Genomic DNA, 16,629 nt, shown 5'->3' with positions numbered 1-16,629 from the left:
AGGAGGAAGCTGCTGCTGTCACTGCTCACACCACCCTGCAGGACGTGACTGCTGTCACGCAGGAGAGGCTGGTGATGGAGCAGGAGGCCTGGGGTTGGGTGGCAGGCAGCCTGGACACCCTCACACAGGCTGTGACCACGTGCCTGGCTCAGCCTCCCACCCGATCACCAGTCCCTCCCACAGCCCCTGCAGCTCCTCCCTCCACACGTCCCTCACAGTGTCCCACAGTTCCCCCGACCCATCCACCCACAGTCACTGACATTGGTGCCCTGCTCCCCCCAACCTTCCCCCTTCCCCTCCCTCCCTTCCTGTAGCCCCCAGTGAGCCCAAGCCTGCGCCCACTGGACCCCTTCCTTGTCCCCACCTCCTGATGGTCCGAGCTCCATCCCAGCCCTTGTGAGAATATGGACTGTGGCCTCCCACCCGCTCCTCAGAGCCCTTTCTGAGTTCTGTTACCCCACCCCCTCTCCAAGACCACCTCTAAGTTCCATTGCCCCCACTGCCCACCCCAGGACCCCAATTGTCTATAGTCCCCCATCCCTCTTGTCAATCATTTACACTGCTGTTTATGCAGTTTGGAATCCATTGCCAGAGTTTCATGAAATACTTTCTTTAGCAACACTCCCTGTCCCTGGTGTCTATTCGGAGGCTGGGAGGGTATGGGAGTGTCGGGGGGGCGGGTTGATATTGAGAGGTGGGTGCATGGGAAGGGAGTTGTGGTGGTGGCTGTATGTTGGGGGTGTCACATGGGCCCCCGCACAAAGGCCTCCCAGAGGAACTTACTGACCTGCACCCTGACCCTCTGTGCCTGACAGCATGGGAAAGCAGCCAGCTGCTTGGAGCCGTGGCCAGACCCAAAACCCACCCCTGCATGAACGGCTCTTGCTTTACCTCCACAGTGTTGTGGAGGCAGCAGCATGTACCCACCACATCTGGTGCATTGCGCGGGATGACCTCCAGTATCCTGAGGGGGCCCTGAAAGTGCCCTTCAGCCACCAAATATTGCAAGCCCAGTTTAGGAACTAAATAAAAACATCCTGGCTGGGCTCAGTGTGTCCCATGTAGAGCCACATCAGCCACTCATGCAAGGGGTAAATGGCATTGGGCATTATATAGGGGGGCTAGTGGTGTCCCCATTTAGTAGCTCCCAGGTTAGGATGGATGTCTTCTCCCACATACTGCAGCAGAGCCATGAGTTGGAAGATACCTGCATTGTGGGCTCACCCAGACAAACCCACACAGAATGCCATAAATTGCCCCTTGGTGTCCACGTGGGTCTGGAGCACCCCAAAATGGTACCCCTTGCAATTGATGAAGATGCCTGTGCTGCATTCTGGGGCCTGGAGAGCAATGTGGGTCCCACCCAGAGCTCTGAAGCACTTGGGGAAGTCCAGCTTCTCAGCCCCATTAGGGTGACTTGCAGATCCCAGACATGGACAACCCAGTAAAGTGGGTTGTTTTTGATTGCCCAGAAGACCTGAATGGTGTGTGGGGAGAACATGTCCATGTGTGCGTGGTGGGGTGCTCCATGCATCCCATTCCCCTCCCGCCACCAGGTCCCAGCCACCCCACCCTGTCCCTCTCCCCTGTCTCCAAGGGTCCCCCTTCCCTGGTAGCCCTCCTCCCCATGGTGGGGAGGTGCCCCAAGCATGCCCTACCTCCAGCAGAACAGCCGCAATTGTCGGCCTGCCCACCCCCAATTGGTGGCCAAATGATTGGTGGCTGTCCAGGGCAGTGAGCCTCCACATAGCAATGGCTACCCCCTTGTGCAAGGGGAGTGTGGGCTGCACCTGTGTGTCATGGTGCTGGGGGGCAGGGGAGGGCCAATGACTTAGCTCCAGAAATAGCCTCTTTGTCATACTGAAGTTGTGGGGCCAGCGGGTGTCGCTCCAGTCCCCCAGAACCAGCCTGTCCCATCACTCGCTGCTGGAGGGCTCATCCCACAGGGCCGGACAACCCAGGGGAGGGAGAACAAGCGTCTCCCCAGGGCAGTGGCCTGTGCCAGGGCAGCCATTAGGCTAGACCCCTGGAGCTGCTGGAGGGCGGCAGCTCGGAGCAGTGCCTACAGGCTGACCATGGCCTGGATGGGTCGGGCATCAGGGAGTCTCTGGGGGCCATTGTGTGCCACCAAGTGGCTTCTCCATGTGGTTGAGTTTTCTGTGCTCTGGGTGCAAACCAGCCCTTGGCATGTGCAGAATGAGTGTGTTTTGCAGGAGCCCTTTAAAGGAGCACCAGGCTGCAGCCCCCAGAAGGGCTTATCTGCCTTGCTAGCGCAGCCACGGCATTTTCTGGCCCTTTTCTCCCAAAAGAGCAGCCTGTGACATGCGGCTGCTTCCTGGCAAACCAAGGGCCTGGTCTTTTCAAAGAGCGGCTCACAGTCTCCTTTCGCTTGGGGCGTGTGGACGCTCGCTTTCGAACGCTGATCTGTCAGAAGGGGGCTTTGGAAAGTTTGCCTTTTGACATCACACTGTGGTGTAGACTCAGCCAGCCACGGAGAAAAGGGTAGAAAAGCAGAACCAGGTCCTCAAGTGAAGATTGCAGCACATTGTAACAAAGGAAATGTGTGTGCACATCAAATAAGGACAAAATTCTTTTAACAAGCAAGAAACAGAAACTTTTAAACACCTTTTTCACTCTCTCTGCTCCTGAACATTTCATGTAAAAGCAGTTAAAGCCATTCTCCACACTCTAAAAACTCCATTTAATCTTCATAATAAGAGCCAAGCACCGAGACTAAAATTTCTATTTCTTGCTTTCAACAGAAAACAAGAACGATTATCAGAAATAAACAGCAGTACTACCTGCTTACTCTACGCTCAAAAGAAAACCCTGTAATTCATCATCATGGTTGATAAATCCAAAAACAGACACAATTATTTCTCTAACTACACACTCAAGAAAAAAATTCCTAAAAGTCCAGTTTTAACCACATACTCCTCAGCTGCACACCCAGCAGAACAGGCACAAGCTTCCTGCCCATGGGGAACGTTTTCAAACAGCCGCTTCCACCCTCCTCGAACTAAGGGACAAAAGTCTAAAACCAGTCACCCCTTTCGCTGAAGCCCAATTCACCCGCTTTGGGACGCAGTGTATCAGAGGTGGTTGCATGTGGCTGTTTGCAGACACACCCCTCCTGATTTGCATACAGTGCCCTTTGGAGCCAATCAGACCCTCTTGCTTTTACTTACCCAATCTGCCACTTTTCTTACAGGCTCTCATGTGACAGGTATCAGGCACAGAGGACTCTGACAGGTTCGTTCCTTCTGGCCAGCTGTGCAGGTGATGCAAAATGAAAGTAGAGAGGCACTGAAATCAACAGCCACCAATTGAAATGAAAAGAAAAAAGCAGTCAAGTAGCACTTTAAAGACTAACAAAATAGTTCATGAGGTGAGCTTTGGTGGGACAGACCCACTTCCTCAGACCAGAGCCAGCCCAGAACAGACACAATATTTTAGACACAGAGAACCAAAAACAGTAATCAAGGTTGACAAATCAGAAAAAAATTATCAAGGTGAGTAAATCAGAGAGCAGAGGGGCAGGGAGGAGTCAAGAATTAGATCAATCCAAGTATGCAAAAGAGCCCCTATAATGTCCCAGAACATTCGCATCCTGGTTGAAACCAATGAGGAAGAACGCAGAGTTCTTAAGGATTCTTCCAGAAATGAGTTGGCCCCACAGAAGAGGAAGCAGGACTGTTTCTACCTGGCTTAGAACAAGCGACTAGTTACAAGTTAGACCCATGTGCTGACCACGACACTGCAGAAAATACACACTGACATTTTGGTGCTTTTCTGAAGTGTTCTCGGGAGCCAGTGCATCAGCAAGTTTCCCTTCGAAGAACGGGCAAGCAAAGGGCACGAAGAACTTCTAAAAACTTCATCAATAGCAGTGGTGCAATAGCTTCTCCAATTCGCCTTTCTCACAAGGAGGAGAAAAAGAGACAAACCTTCCAACCAACAATGTTCATATCTGATCAATGTTTCCTGCCACCGCCCAGGGACCCCTTCAACAAACCAGGAAAGCAAAATGCAAGACCCTCTGTGGATTCTCTTCTTGCCATTGGTTGCACCCACAGCACTTAGGAGAGGCAGACATGGTGATCCCAGGCTCCAGCCTGAGTGCAGAGGAGGTCCAGCAGCACAGTCACAGCCCTGCCAGGCCCAGGAGAGGGAGCAGATGCAAACAAGCCCTAAAGGCAGAGTGCAGCTTGTAAGCTGGGGGAGAGAAGAGTCAGTTATACACAAGCAGCCGGTCCTCTGGTGTAAAGCACAGAGCTCAGGACTCTGCCTCTTGCAATCTGAGTTAAACTCCTCAGTAGGACTGCCTCAGTGTCCCTTTCCTCACAGCAGTGCAGTCTTGTTCCACCTTTACTGCTCTACCCAGCTCTGAGCCCCTGCACAGGTAATGGCGTACAAGCTGCCTGCTTCAGTGACTGCTCCCCTCCTGTCCCCAGCATGTGCAAAAGCTTTCTCCCAATAGCACGTATGTTCCATACAGTTCAGGGGGTTACCATCATGCCTGCCCTGCAGACAGCCACAGACACCCCAGCCAGACTGCCACCTCCCCTCTGGCAGCCCCAGGTTTATTGAACACAAACCATCACCCTCCCCTTCTCAATGACACTTTTCCCATCACACTTTTGAACTCTCCATCTCTTGTCCTTGTGTAAGTGAGTCAGATGAGCACCGAGCTCCACATTTCTCACCGTCCCCTGGATAATCACAGCTCATGTACATGCCCAGTGCACAGCTGGAGCGAATGCAGAAAGCCCTGAAGCTGCAGAGCACTGAAGGGGGACAGTCAGCTGGGGAAAAGTTTTCTTCTCTCCTCCTTGGGCAGGTGAGGATAGAAATGAAGAGAAGAAAATCCTTTGCCACACTCCAAAGAGGATGGAATTATCCATTTGTACTGTCTTTGCTTCCACCAAATCGGAGAACAAGAACAGCCGTGTGCTACCAAAGGCCAAGACACCAGTGAAAGCTGGGAGAGACCTGCTGTATTGGCTGAGAAAATCAATATCAATGCAAGAAAGAAACCGTCTAGGATGGGATGTGAACCCCTGACACTGGGGATAAAACCCTTTGCATTTTCTACCAGAGGTAGTAATCACTACAAAAACGCAGCTCCTATTCTAGTGCATAGCAGATGCAGTCAAGTGTGTATGGCTACGTCTACACGTGCCCCAAACTTCCAAATGGCCACACAAATGTTTACTAATGAAGCGCTGAAATGCATATTCAGCGCTTCATTAGCATGCGGGGGGCAGCTGCACTTCGAAATTGACGCGGCTCATCCAGGCACCCAGGCACAACCATGTTTGCTCTGCTCCATCAGAGACAAACATCTACAAGACCTTTACCAAGCTTTCCTCAAACTACAACACCCACTTAAGGAAGTGAGGAAGCAGATTGACAGAGCCAGACGGGCCCCCAGACGCCGCCTGCCTCAAGACAGGCCTCGCAAAGAAAACAAGAGAACACCACTGGCCGTCACACAGAGCTACTACCTAAGACCTCTCCAATGAATAAATTGTGATCTGCAAACCATCCTGGACAATGATCCCTCACGCCCACAGCCCTTGAGAGGCAGGCCTGTCCTTGCCTGCAGACAGCCTGCCGACCTTAAACAAATCCTCACCGGCAACTATAGGTCACACCACAGTAACTCTAAACCGGGAACCAAGCCCTGCAACAAACCTTGCTGCCAATTGTGCTCACATATCTACACCATAAATATCATCACAGGACCGAACAGCAAGCACACTTTCAGGGGTTCCTTCATCTGCACATCTACTAATATAATATATGCCATCATGCACCAGCAAGGCCTCACTGCGATTTACATTGACCAAACTGGAGCGTCTCTATGGCCGTGTCTACACTAGCCAAAAACTTCGAAATGGCCATTTTGAAGTTTAGTAATGAAGCGCTGAAATACATATTCAACACGTCATTAGCATACGGGCGGCCGCGGCACTTCGAAATTGATGCGTCTCACTGCCGCACGTCTCGTCCCGACGGGGCTCCTTTTCGACAGGACCCCGCCTACTTCGAAGGCCCCTTATTCCCATCTGCTCATAGGAATGAGCAACTGAGCGAGCCGGCCTGCCCAGTGACAGCTCACAAGGGCCCTTTCAGAAAGGAGCAACAGGGAGCTGCAGGGTCACGGGGGCTCTGGAATTAGCTTGCTACCCCTCCCCCACTGCTCAGAATCCCAACTGGGCATCCCCTCTGCCCCTCCCCCACCACCCTGAACCCCAACCTGGCATCCCCCCCTCACACTCTGTCTTCCATTCCCCACTACCCTGAGCCATGGCTGGGAATTCCCTCTGACCCTGCTGCCCCTCACCCCCTGTCCCAGGCCCCTGCCGGACGTCCCCACAGACCCTGCCTATCCCCTCCCTCCGCTGCCTTGATCACGAGATCAACACGGCCCATGTTCCCTGGCAGAGGGTAACACCATCACCCCCTGCTGCAACGTGCTTCCCATGGAGGGACCCCCAGCCTGCTGCCTGCTCCTGAGTTCAGCTGCTCCAGCTCACCCAGAGCACATGGCCTTGCACCAGCAGCTGCCCTGTCTGCTCTCCTACCCAGAGGCACAGAGCCCAGAGGAGCAGAGCCCACTGCTGTCACCCCAACTCCAGAACCTTCTGCGTGTGCAGTGCTGAACCTGCCCACCACAATGACTGACCTACACCTCACTGCTACCCGCTCTGGGGCATCACCATATTAGGTACATGGCTCACATGTGCATCACCACTTTCTCTCACCTGAGGCAGCCCATGGCCATGGCTTCCTCCTTCAAATTCAGCCTCCAGGTCAGAGCTGTTCTTCTCAGCAGGTGGGAGAGGAGATGTTCAAATGCTCTTTTGTGCCATTGCACACAGCCAAGCAGAGACAGCTCCAAATGCCCCCTCTACACTGAGAGCTTCCTGGGGAGCAGCCAAGCAGAAGGAAGGGGGCCCTGGTCGCACATTGCCTTGGAAGAAAAGGCTGCAGAAAATGACTTTCAGTGGAGAATGGGGGTATCGATCCCACTTCCTCTTACATGCTAAGGAAGCGCTCTGCCATCTGAGCTAACTCCCCTCTGGGTAAGTAAAAGTTCTGCCCCAGTCACCTCATTGTTGAGTCCATCTGTCCCTGCCGCTCCCCTGGCTCCTTTCCTAAGATGACACTTGTAAAACCAGTTCCTATCAGCTGGCTGAGCTGTTTAGACACAGCTGCTAATAAGGCCACGGTGGCGGTTTCAAGCTCTAGGTGAGCCCTTGGGGCATCTTGACTAAGTGGCCTGGCTGCTGTGGATGGGGAGGTTCCAGCAGGCACAGGCAGCTGTGCAGCTCCAGTCTTGTGGGAGGGCTGTAAGGGAGTCCCTGCCTGCATCACAAGGCCACTGCCTGGGGGTGCTGGTGCCTGGCAGCCTGGCTTTGCAGAGCCTGGTGTCCTCTGACCAGGTTCCACTGGCTGTATCACCTCCCTGGGCTCAGACTTTCATTGAGCTACCTGGGCAGGTGATCTACATGCAACAGGGGTGGCTCTGTGAACTGCAGAGGTCTGTAGCACGCGCTGCTTTGGCAGACGCTTCATTTCTGAGAGCAGCTGCAGAGGAGATGGTGGACAGTCAGTGTCTGTGGGAGGAGGGGTTCACATTGGGGCTCTGGGGCAGATTTTTACGCTTTTAATTACAGGCCATGTCTGTGATTTATTTCTAGAGCTGTTCTGGGAGTGCCCCATCCGGGTGTGTTCACGAGCCAGAGCTGTTTGAACGCACCCACCCGGGCTGAGGGGTACGACCTGTGAACGAGCGGCACCCACCCCTCTCCAAAGGGAGAGGCTAAACAGGGGTCCTTCCCCTTGTAATGTTGGGGCTTCCCTGGGCAGTGGGCAGCCCCTGGCGTAGGGCAGGGAGAGCCATGAGCAGCCGGTGGGGAGGCCTGGGGGGAATAGGGGAGAGAGCAGCAGATGGGTGGGCCGGTGGGAGGAGAGGTGGGAGCAGCAGGCAGACTGCAGTGGAAGAGGCAGAGCAGGGATGGGAGGAGGTGAACCGGGAGTGAGGCGACAGCACAGGTGGGGCCTGAGAGGGAGGAGGCCGAGCGAGGAGTGTGGAGGGGACGGGGCCCAGTGAGCAAACCAGTGACCCCCCCCCCCACTTCTACAGAGCTCCAAGTGCTCACATGAAGGTTCCACTTCTCGGGAGCTTCCAGCGCTGGCAGCAGCTGTTTGTGAAGAGGGGCTTTGGGAGCCTGGGGGGCCCCAGTCTGCGTGTGCAGCCTGCACGTCCAAAGCGGCACTTTCACAAACTGCACGTCCTTCATTATGCTAATGAGGCTCTGCATATTCATGTCAGCGCCTCATTAACATGTTCCAAAATCCCTCATTGTCCTGCCCCTTCCAAAGGGAGGGAGTAGTGGAGATGTGCCCTGTTTGTGCCTCTGCTCAGGGCTGTGAAAGTGACCTCTGGCACGAAGGGTGTAGTCACTGGCAGAGCCTCATCTTCACAGAGCTGAGCCATCCAGTGGCAAGTCCCTGATCAATTGCACTGAGCAAAGGAAGAAGAAGGACATAGCTGAGGATTTGGGACCCCAACTGCACAGGTAAGTTATTAGAGAAAGGCAGAAGAAGGGCTTGTCTGGGACTTGAACCCAGGACCTCTCCCACCCGAAGGGAGAATCATACCCCTAGACCAACAAGCCACCCTTGAAAAGGCTTTCTCCAGAAACAGGTTTGAACAAACAGCCAGTGCTCAGCTAAGTGCTGCTTCCAAATTCACCTTTCCAAGGTCTCTTCACAGTCCTGAAGCAAGAAACCAACTTCACACTCTGGACAGTTCACAAACAAGAATGTGTGGGAGAAACACATGGGGACCTATCCAGGAATTATACAGGAAGATACCCCCAAGAGACCCTGCTCCAGAAGGTTACACAACGGAAGTTACAGCTGTTTGGGTGGATCTGCAGAATGAACGATGAACCAGCAATCACACTGCTGGTATTTGCAGTAACAGACTGTTTCTGTAGGAGAGGCAGAGCCCACAGAGATTGGGGGGATGACACAGTAGATGGGTGCAGAGGTCGTTACGCAAACTGAGCCACTCCGCACTGGACAGGGAAAGACGGAAGGAAATCGTGAGGGAGGCGTTGGGCGGCAATGGGCGCTGAGCTCATGGCTGTTGATGATGACGGGCTCTATGAATTAGCTGGTTAAAGCAGGTGCCTTGTAAAGAGGAGACCCTACGTTCCACTCCCAGTGCTGCCTGGGTGTTGGGTTTTGCTGCACTTGGCTTTGGCCACTATCAGGCCACTTGCCTTTCTGATCCTTTTCTGTGACCCATAAGGGCTGTTCTGATGGTTTACATCAGGCAGGAGCAAACTTTCGACATCAGGACCCACTTTTTCTCTCTGCAGTCAGCTGATACCCCCACTCTGGAAGGGATGAGCTGCGCTCCCTTGTTGAGCACAGGGGGGCTGGCGGGGGAGGCGGAGGACGCCGGCTGTGTGTGATTGCCTGGGTCAGTGTTTCCCAATTTTACTTGGCCACAGAACCCTTTTAAACTTGAAAGAATTTTACAGAATCCCAAATAACCCCTTAACCCCTCTCAGCCCCAAATCTGCTCCCCCATCCCCAGGCTTAGCCCCTCTCAGACCAAATCTGCCCTCCCCATCCCCAGGCTTAATCCCTCTCAGACCAAATCTGCCCCCTTCTTCCCCAGGCTTAATCCCTCTCAGCCAATATCTACCCGCTCATCCCCGGCTTTAACCCCTCTCAGACCAAATCTGCCCCGCTCATCCCCAGGCTTAATCCCTCTCAGTCCAAATCTGACACCCTCACCCCCAGGTTTAACCCCTCTAAGCCCCAAACCCTCCAAAATACCTCACCCAATCTGAGGCTTGAATATACCCCTGCTCCTCCAACTCTAGTCCGGAGGGCCCGACATAGGACAACGCAGAACCTGCCTGACTCCCCTTCCAGCAGTGGCAGAGGAGTCAGCAGTGGCAGCATCCAGACCAGCAAATGATGCGTTAAGCCCCGTGCAGCTCTGGAGCCACAGGTTGCTGACCCCGACCGGGGAACCCTGACTGTCACTTTGGGGAACACCGATTGGGGAACACTGGCCGTATGAGAGGTGACAAATAAAGACACGTCAGTGACAAGACTGGAGCTGAACTGAGATCTTTGGGAAGTGGGTGGAGACGTCTCTGGTGAGCCCCAAAGTAGCCGTGCTGGGACTTGAAGCCTTTCATCGGAGCGGGTGTTTACTCCCTGGTGTGTGAGGGTTGCAACCTGGCACTTAGGGAACTGGCCTTGGGAGGGATAAAAGGGCTCAGTGTGCGGAAGCTGGTGTCACGCTGGAGAAGTGGTTCCATCTAAGGGTGGGCAGTTTGGACTCCCCGGAGACGGAGGAGAGGGAAACTGGGACAATGTAGAAAGGGAACTCCAGAGAGTGACCACATGGCCCTCTGGCAAACACCAGACACCAGTCTCTGGGGATAGGGGAGCTGCTCTCATGTGTCAGGGCTTTTCCGTGATGGGGGGCTGCTGCCTCATGATGATGCCCCAGAGATAGAGGTGCCACAGCAAGATGAAGGGGAGCAGAGAATGGGGGATCCACAGCCTCCTCGTGGGGGGTGTGTGCTGAGAATCGGGTCCCTGAAACCTCCCAGGAGGGGGGCCAGGGAATGCAGCAGCCACCCCATGGCAGGGATCCCTCGTAGTGGGGCTGTCACGTTGGGTAAAGGTGCAGCTGTCCCATGGAGGAGATTCCCCATAGCAGGAGCTGCCCCCTGAGTTGTGACATGCTAGTGAATGAGGCAGCTGCCCCATGGAGGAGTTTCCTGGCAGCAGAGTGACTGGCGGAAATAACAGCCTAAACATGTGGCAACTGTGGCAGTACCAGTGAGGGAGTGGACAGAGCTGAGGTCTCTGGAGAGTAGATCCCTGCTGTGTGGAGGACCTGCCCTTCCATCTTCCCCAGCCCTCCCAACAGGCAATGTGCATTACAGTGACTCTGGTGGCATTTCAACCCACAGCCTTTGAATGACTGTCCTTAACTCCACACAGCCATGGCAGCTTAGGAGTCTAACTTGTTTTCCATTGCACCCCAGAGCCCTGTGTGCTATACAGCACATCCTCTCCTCTGGCACTCAGACGCCAGGGGCACCCAGCATATGGGGTCTCCTCCCTGACAGTCCTGGCTAAAGAGCCATCAACGCACCTCTCCTCCAGGGACTTAGCTCATTCTTTCATGCACGCAGCTGGGGTTGTGCCCTTCACAGCACAGTGACACACCTCTGAGACCCCAGCATTTAGAAAAACTATTCAAAAATGAGATTGATCCATGCAGGGCATAAGATTTTGAAGAGACAGACAGACAGACAGATTATTTTTTATGTTCCTTTCTTGTTCCAGAGTCTTAGGGTGGATGACTTCTTTGTTTCGGTCTTCACTGACAAGTCTGAGGAAGTATTGCCTAACACAGTGAATGCTAGAGGGAAAGGAGTAGGGTTAGAAGTTGAAATATAAAAAGAACAAATTAAAAATCACTTCAAAAAGGAGATGTCTGCAAGTCACCAGGGCTTGATGAAATGCATCCCAGAATACTCAAGGAGCTGATAGAGGAGGTATCTGACCTTTAGCTATCATCTTTGGAAAATCGTGGGAGACAGGAGAGATTCCAGAAGACTGGGAAAGGGCAAATATAGTGCCCATCTATAAAAAGGGGAATAAGAATAACCCAGGAAACTACAGGCCAGTCAGCTTAAATTCTGTTCCAGGACATATAATGGAGCAGGAAATTAAAGAAATAATCTGCAAGCACTTGGAAGGTGGTAATGTGGTAGGAAACAGTCAGCATGGATTTGTAGAGAACAAATCACATCAAAGTGAAGTGGGGTTCCGCAGGGGTCTGTTCTAAGACCGGTTCTGTTCAATATCTTCATCAATGATTTAGATATTGGCATAGAAAGTACGCTTATTATGTTTGCAGATGATACCGAGCTGGGAGGGGTTGCAGCTGCTTTGGAGGTTAGGGTCATAATTCAAAATTATCTGGACAAACTGGAGAAATGGTCTGAGGTAAACAGGATGAAGTTTAATAAGGACAAATGCAAAGTGCTCCACTTGGGAAGGAACAATCAGTGTCACACACACAGAATGGGGAGAGACTGTCTGGGAACGACTACAGCAGACAGGGATCTAGGGGTTCTAGTGGACCACAAGCTAAATATGAGTCACCAGTGTGATGCTGTTGCAAAAAAAAAACACACACACACATGATTCTGGGATGTGTGAGCAGGTGTGTTGTGAACAAGGCAGGAGGAGTCATTCTGTTCCTCTGCTCTGCGCTGGTTAGGCCTCAGCTGGAGTATTGTGTCCAGTTCTGGGCACCGCAGTTCAAGAAAGGTGTGGAGAAACAGGAAAGGGTCAAGAAAAGAGCAACAAGAATGACCAAAGGTCTCGAGAACATGAGCTATGAAGAAAGGCTGAAAGAATTGGGCTTGTTTCGTTTGGAAAAAAAGAAGATTAAGGGGAGACATGATAGCGGTTTTCAGGTATCTAAAAGGATGTTATAAGGAGGAGGGAGAAAACTTGTACTTGTTAACCTCTGAGGATAGAACAAGAGGCAATGAGCTTAAACTGCAGTGAGGGAGGTCGAGGTTGGACATTCAGAAAAAGTTCCTAACTGTCAGGGTGGTCAGACACTGGAATAAATTGCCAAGGGAGGTTGTGTAATCCCCATCTCTGGAGATATTTAAGAACAGGTTAGGTAGATGTGTATCAGGGATGGTCTAGGACAGTGCTTGGTCCTGCCATGAGGGCAGGGGGCTGGACTCAATGACCTCTCAAGGTCCCTTCCTGTCCTAGCACTCGATGATTCTATGATCAGTAGATGCCACTAAATATCCATTTCACTCCAGAAACTGATGTTTCTTTTCCGATTTGGAATTACTGAAGGGCACAGACAGGGCCCAGAGGGATGAGGCGATGGGAGCCCTTGGCAGAGTTGGATTTCAGGCTGTGGAGTTCTGAGGGTTCCACATCTGCTCTAGACAGTTTTGGTTTTAACGGTTACAAAGTTTGGAGTTTGGAGTGGGTGTCTGCTGCCGTTCAGTAATTACTGTCTGAGCACCGGATTGTTTCACCTCCTACCATGCAGAGCTTCCCACGGCTCTGCCCATTGAAATGGATAAAACCTTTGCAGCTGGGAGTGTGTCAGGAGATAAATGTAAAATACTGTAAATATTAATTCTGTCAGAACTATATATTAAATTCACTGAATTCTGCCTATGGCTGAATATCACCCCTTAGACACACCCAGTTCTGGCAGCTTATCAGGAGTGGGGGATTCTGGTGTCCACGTGCAGCCCCAGTGACCTGCCACAGCAGCACAAGTGGCAGATTGCAGGCTGGGCGCCCAAGTGTGGTCGGCTTTTCCCCAAAGCCCCCAGGGCTGCAATGACACCAGCTGGCTCTGCCCACTTCAGCCAAGAGCCGAGTCAGTTCCGGGAAGGGGAATGCCCAGTATTTGCTGCAGGCCGGGCCTAGTCTGAACTGAGGAAGCTGAAACTAGCCCTGTTCCCCAGCCCAGAGGGAGCCAGGGCTGCAGTGAGCCCTGTGAAAAGTCTCCAGGAGGAAGCGACGTGTCCCGTCTGTCTGGAGAATTTCAAGGACCCCGTGATTACAGAGTGTGGGTACAACTTCTGCCCACCCTGCCTCAGCCAGTGCTGGGGGGGGACGATCCAGCCCCCTCCTGCCCTCAGTGCAGAGAGACTGTGTGGCAGAGACACCTCCGGCCCAACAGGAAGCTGCAAACGTAGTGGAACTGCTCAGAGGGCTGAGTTTGCTGGCAGTGAAGGGAGCCGGAGGGGACGGGGTGTGTGGGGAGCACCAGGAGGCTCTGAAACTGTTCTGTGAAGAGGATCAAAGCCCCATCTGTGTGGTCTGTGACGGACCCTGGGCTCACCGCGCTCACACGGTGCTGCCCACAGAGGAGGCTGCCCAGGAGCACAAGGGCGGGAAATTCAGTCTTACATTTAAATCGAATCACTGGCTAATTTGATTGGCACTTTCCTGACACAATCGACATTCAGCCCGTGAAGCCTTCCTGGCACAGGAGAGGCTGGAAGGAAATAACGGATCTCTCAGTGCGGGAACAGAGGCAAACTCTGCAGTGTCAAAGGAGAGCTGGTGTGGGGCACTTCCTGTGAGGTACTAAACCCTTCTGCAGGGCAGCCCCCGCTGGGGAGCTAGGGCCACTGGGGACCGAGGGGAAGGGGTTAACGGACAGTGAGGCTAAATCCTAAGGGCTGGGGTGTGGTTTACGCCAGAGAGCTGCCTTTGGGCTGGAGGAGAGGAAATTGGGAACTGGAGTTGCTATCAGTGATTTATATCATAGAATTGCCTGATATTACCTGTGTTTCCATCTCAGTAGTAGTGAGAGACCCTGAGGAGATCTGAACTTTGTGCAACACACTTATACACACTTATACACATCTACACCTATACACCCTTGACTCCACCTGCTGGGGAGCAGAATGTGAGGTGTATTGGTGTCGTGATTGTGATCTGTGGTAGATGGTGGAAAGGCTTCTACCCCCCAGTGTCAGGGGTTCACATCACGTCCTAGGCAGTTTCTTTCCCGCCTGGATATTGATTTTCTCAGCCAATACAGCAGGTCTCTCCCAGCTTGCACTGATGTCTTGGCCTTTGGTAGCACACGGCTGCTCTTGTTCTCCGATTTGGTCGAAGCAAAGACAGTACAAATGGATAATTCCATCCTCTTTGGAGTGTGGCAGAGGATTTTCTTCTCTTCATTTCTATCCTCCCCTGCCCAAGGAGGAGAGAAGAAAACTTTTCCCCAGCTGACTGTCCCCCTTCAGTGCTCTGCAGCTTCAGGGCTTTCTGCATTCGCTCCAGCTGTGCACTGGGCATGTACATGAGCTATGATTATCCAGGGGACGGTGAGAAATGTGGAGCTCGGTGCTCATCCGACTCACTTACACAAGGACAAGAGATGGAGAGTTCAAAATCGTGATGGGAAAAGTGTCATTGAGAAGGGGAAGGTGATGGTTTGTTTTAAATAAACCTGGGGCCTGCCGGAGGGGAGGTGGCAGCCTGGCTGGGGTGTCTGTGGCTGTCTGCAGGGCAGGCATGACGGTGACCCCCTGAACAGTATGGAACATACATGCTATTGGGAGAAAGCTTTTGCACATGCTGGGGACAGGAGTGGAGCAGTCACTGAAGCAGGCAGCTTGTGCGCCATTACCTGTGCATGGGCTTAGAGCTGGGTAGAGCAGTAAAGGTGGAACAAGCCTGCACTGCTGTGAGGAAAGGGACACTGAGGCAGTCCTACTGAGGAGTTTAACTCAGATTGCAAAAGGCAGAGTCCTGAGCTCTGTGCTTTACACCAGAGGACCGGCTGCTTGTGTATCACTGACTCTTCTCTCCCCCAGCTTACACGCTGCACTCTGCCTTTAGGGCTTGTTTCCATCTGCTCCCTCTCCTGGGCCTGGCAGGGCTGTGACTGTGCTGCTGGACCTCCTGTGCACTGGGGCTGGAGCCTGGGAACACCACGTCTGCCTCTCCTAAGTGCTGTGGGTGCAACCAATGGCAAGAAGAGAATCCATTGAGGGTCTTGCATTTTGCTGTCCTGGTTTGTTGAAGGGGTCCCTGGGTGGTGGCAGGAAACATTGAGCAGATATGAACATTGTTGGTTGGAAGGTTTGTCTCTGTTTCTCCTCCTTGTGAGAAAGGCGAATTGGAGAAGCTGTTGCACCACTGCTACTGATGAAGTTTTTAGAAGTTCTTCGTGCCCTTTGCTTGCCCGTTCTTCGAAGGGAAACTTGCTGATGCACTGGCTCCCGAGAACACTTCAGAAAAGCACCAAAACACCAGTGTGTATTTTCTGCAGTGTCGTGGTTAGCACATGGGTCTAACTTGTAACTAGTCGCTTGTTCTAAGCCAGGTAGAAACAGTCCTGCTTCCTCTTCTGTGGGGCCAGCTCATTTCTGGAAGAATCCTTAAGAGCTCTGCCTTCTTCCTCATTGGTTTTTTTTTTCCTTTCATGAAACTTTAATATCTAAGGATGGGGGAGAATATGATCCAATAAGAGCTCCCATCACTTGGGTGCTTGGTTGCCACCTCCTAGCAAAGATGATGATAGAAGAATTCCAACCCTCAGGGTGGCAAACTGGCAGTTTCTCCTTCATCCATTTCTTTTCATCTAATGTCAAAGCACGTCCCAGCATTAGGTCAGGGTGACTCTGTATAAAAACCTGCTGTACTGAAGAACGGCTGTTTGGTGTTGAAAGAGTTGTGCTACAGTTGTGTATGGAAACTGTCTGCCTGACTCATAAAATATTAAAGAAAATTAGTGGCTCAGGAGCATTCTTTCCAGCAGTGTCGAGATGGCTGCGTGGTCTAAGGTGCCAGATGTAAAATACTGTCTTTCCTTTCCCTGGATGTTCTGGCCTCCAGAAGGAAAGGTGGGTTCAAATCCATTTCCTGAGGCGAGTGGCTTTCTCCACATGCTGAACTGGCCTTGATTCAATGCCTCACCGAACAGCGCACCAGTGGTTGCTTTGGATTTCTGTTAGATCAGGGGCAAGAGTGAGGCAGAATTCAGATATGAACCTC

General features: G+C 52.5%; 1 non-coding gene and 1 pseudogene across 1 annotated transcript; both read right to left on the bottom strand.

Annotated features, from left to right (window-relative positions):
- Window positions 1-2,723: 2,723 nt before the first annotated feature.
- On the bottom strand, window positions 2,724-2,924 carry LOC142016209 (small nucleolar RNA U3; annotated as a pseudogene).
- Window positions 2,925-8,618: 5,694 nt separating this feature from the next.
- On the bottom strand, window positions 8,619-8,690 carry TRNAP-CGG (transfer RNA proline (anticodon CGG)). Its single transcript has one exon. It is a non-coding gene; the product is annotated as a tRNA-Pro (tRNA).
- Between the last annotated feature and the right edge of the window lie 7,939 nt (window positions 8,691-16,629).

This window comes from Carettochelys insculpta, chromosome 7, assembly GCF_033958435.1.
Source record: "Carettochelys insculpta isolate YL-2023 chromosome 7, ASM3395843v1, whole genome shotgun sequence".
NCBI classification, from domain to species: domain Eukaryota; kingdom Metazoa; phylum Chordata; order Testudines; family Carettochelyidae; genus Carettochelys; species Carettochelys insculpta.
This window is presented reverse-complemented; position numbering and strand designations above follow the sequence as displayed.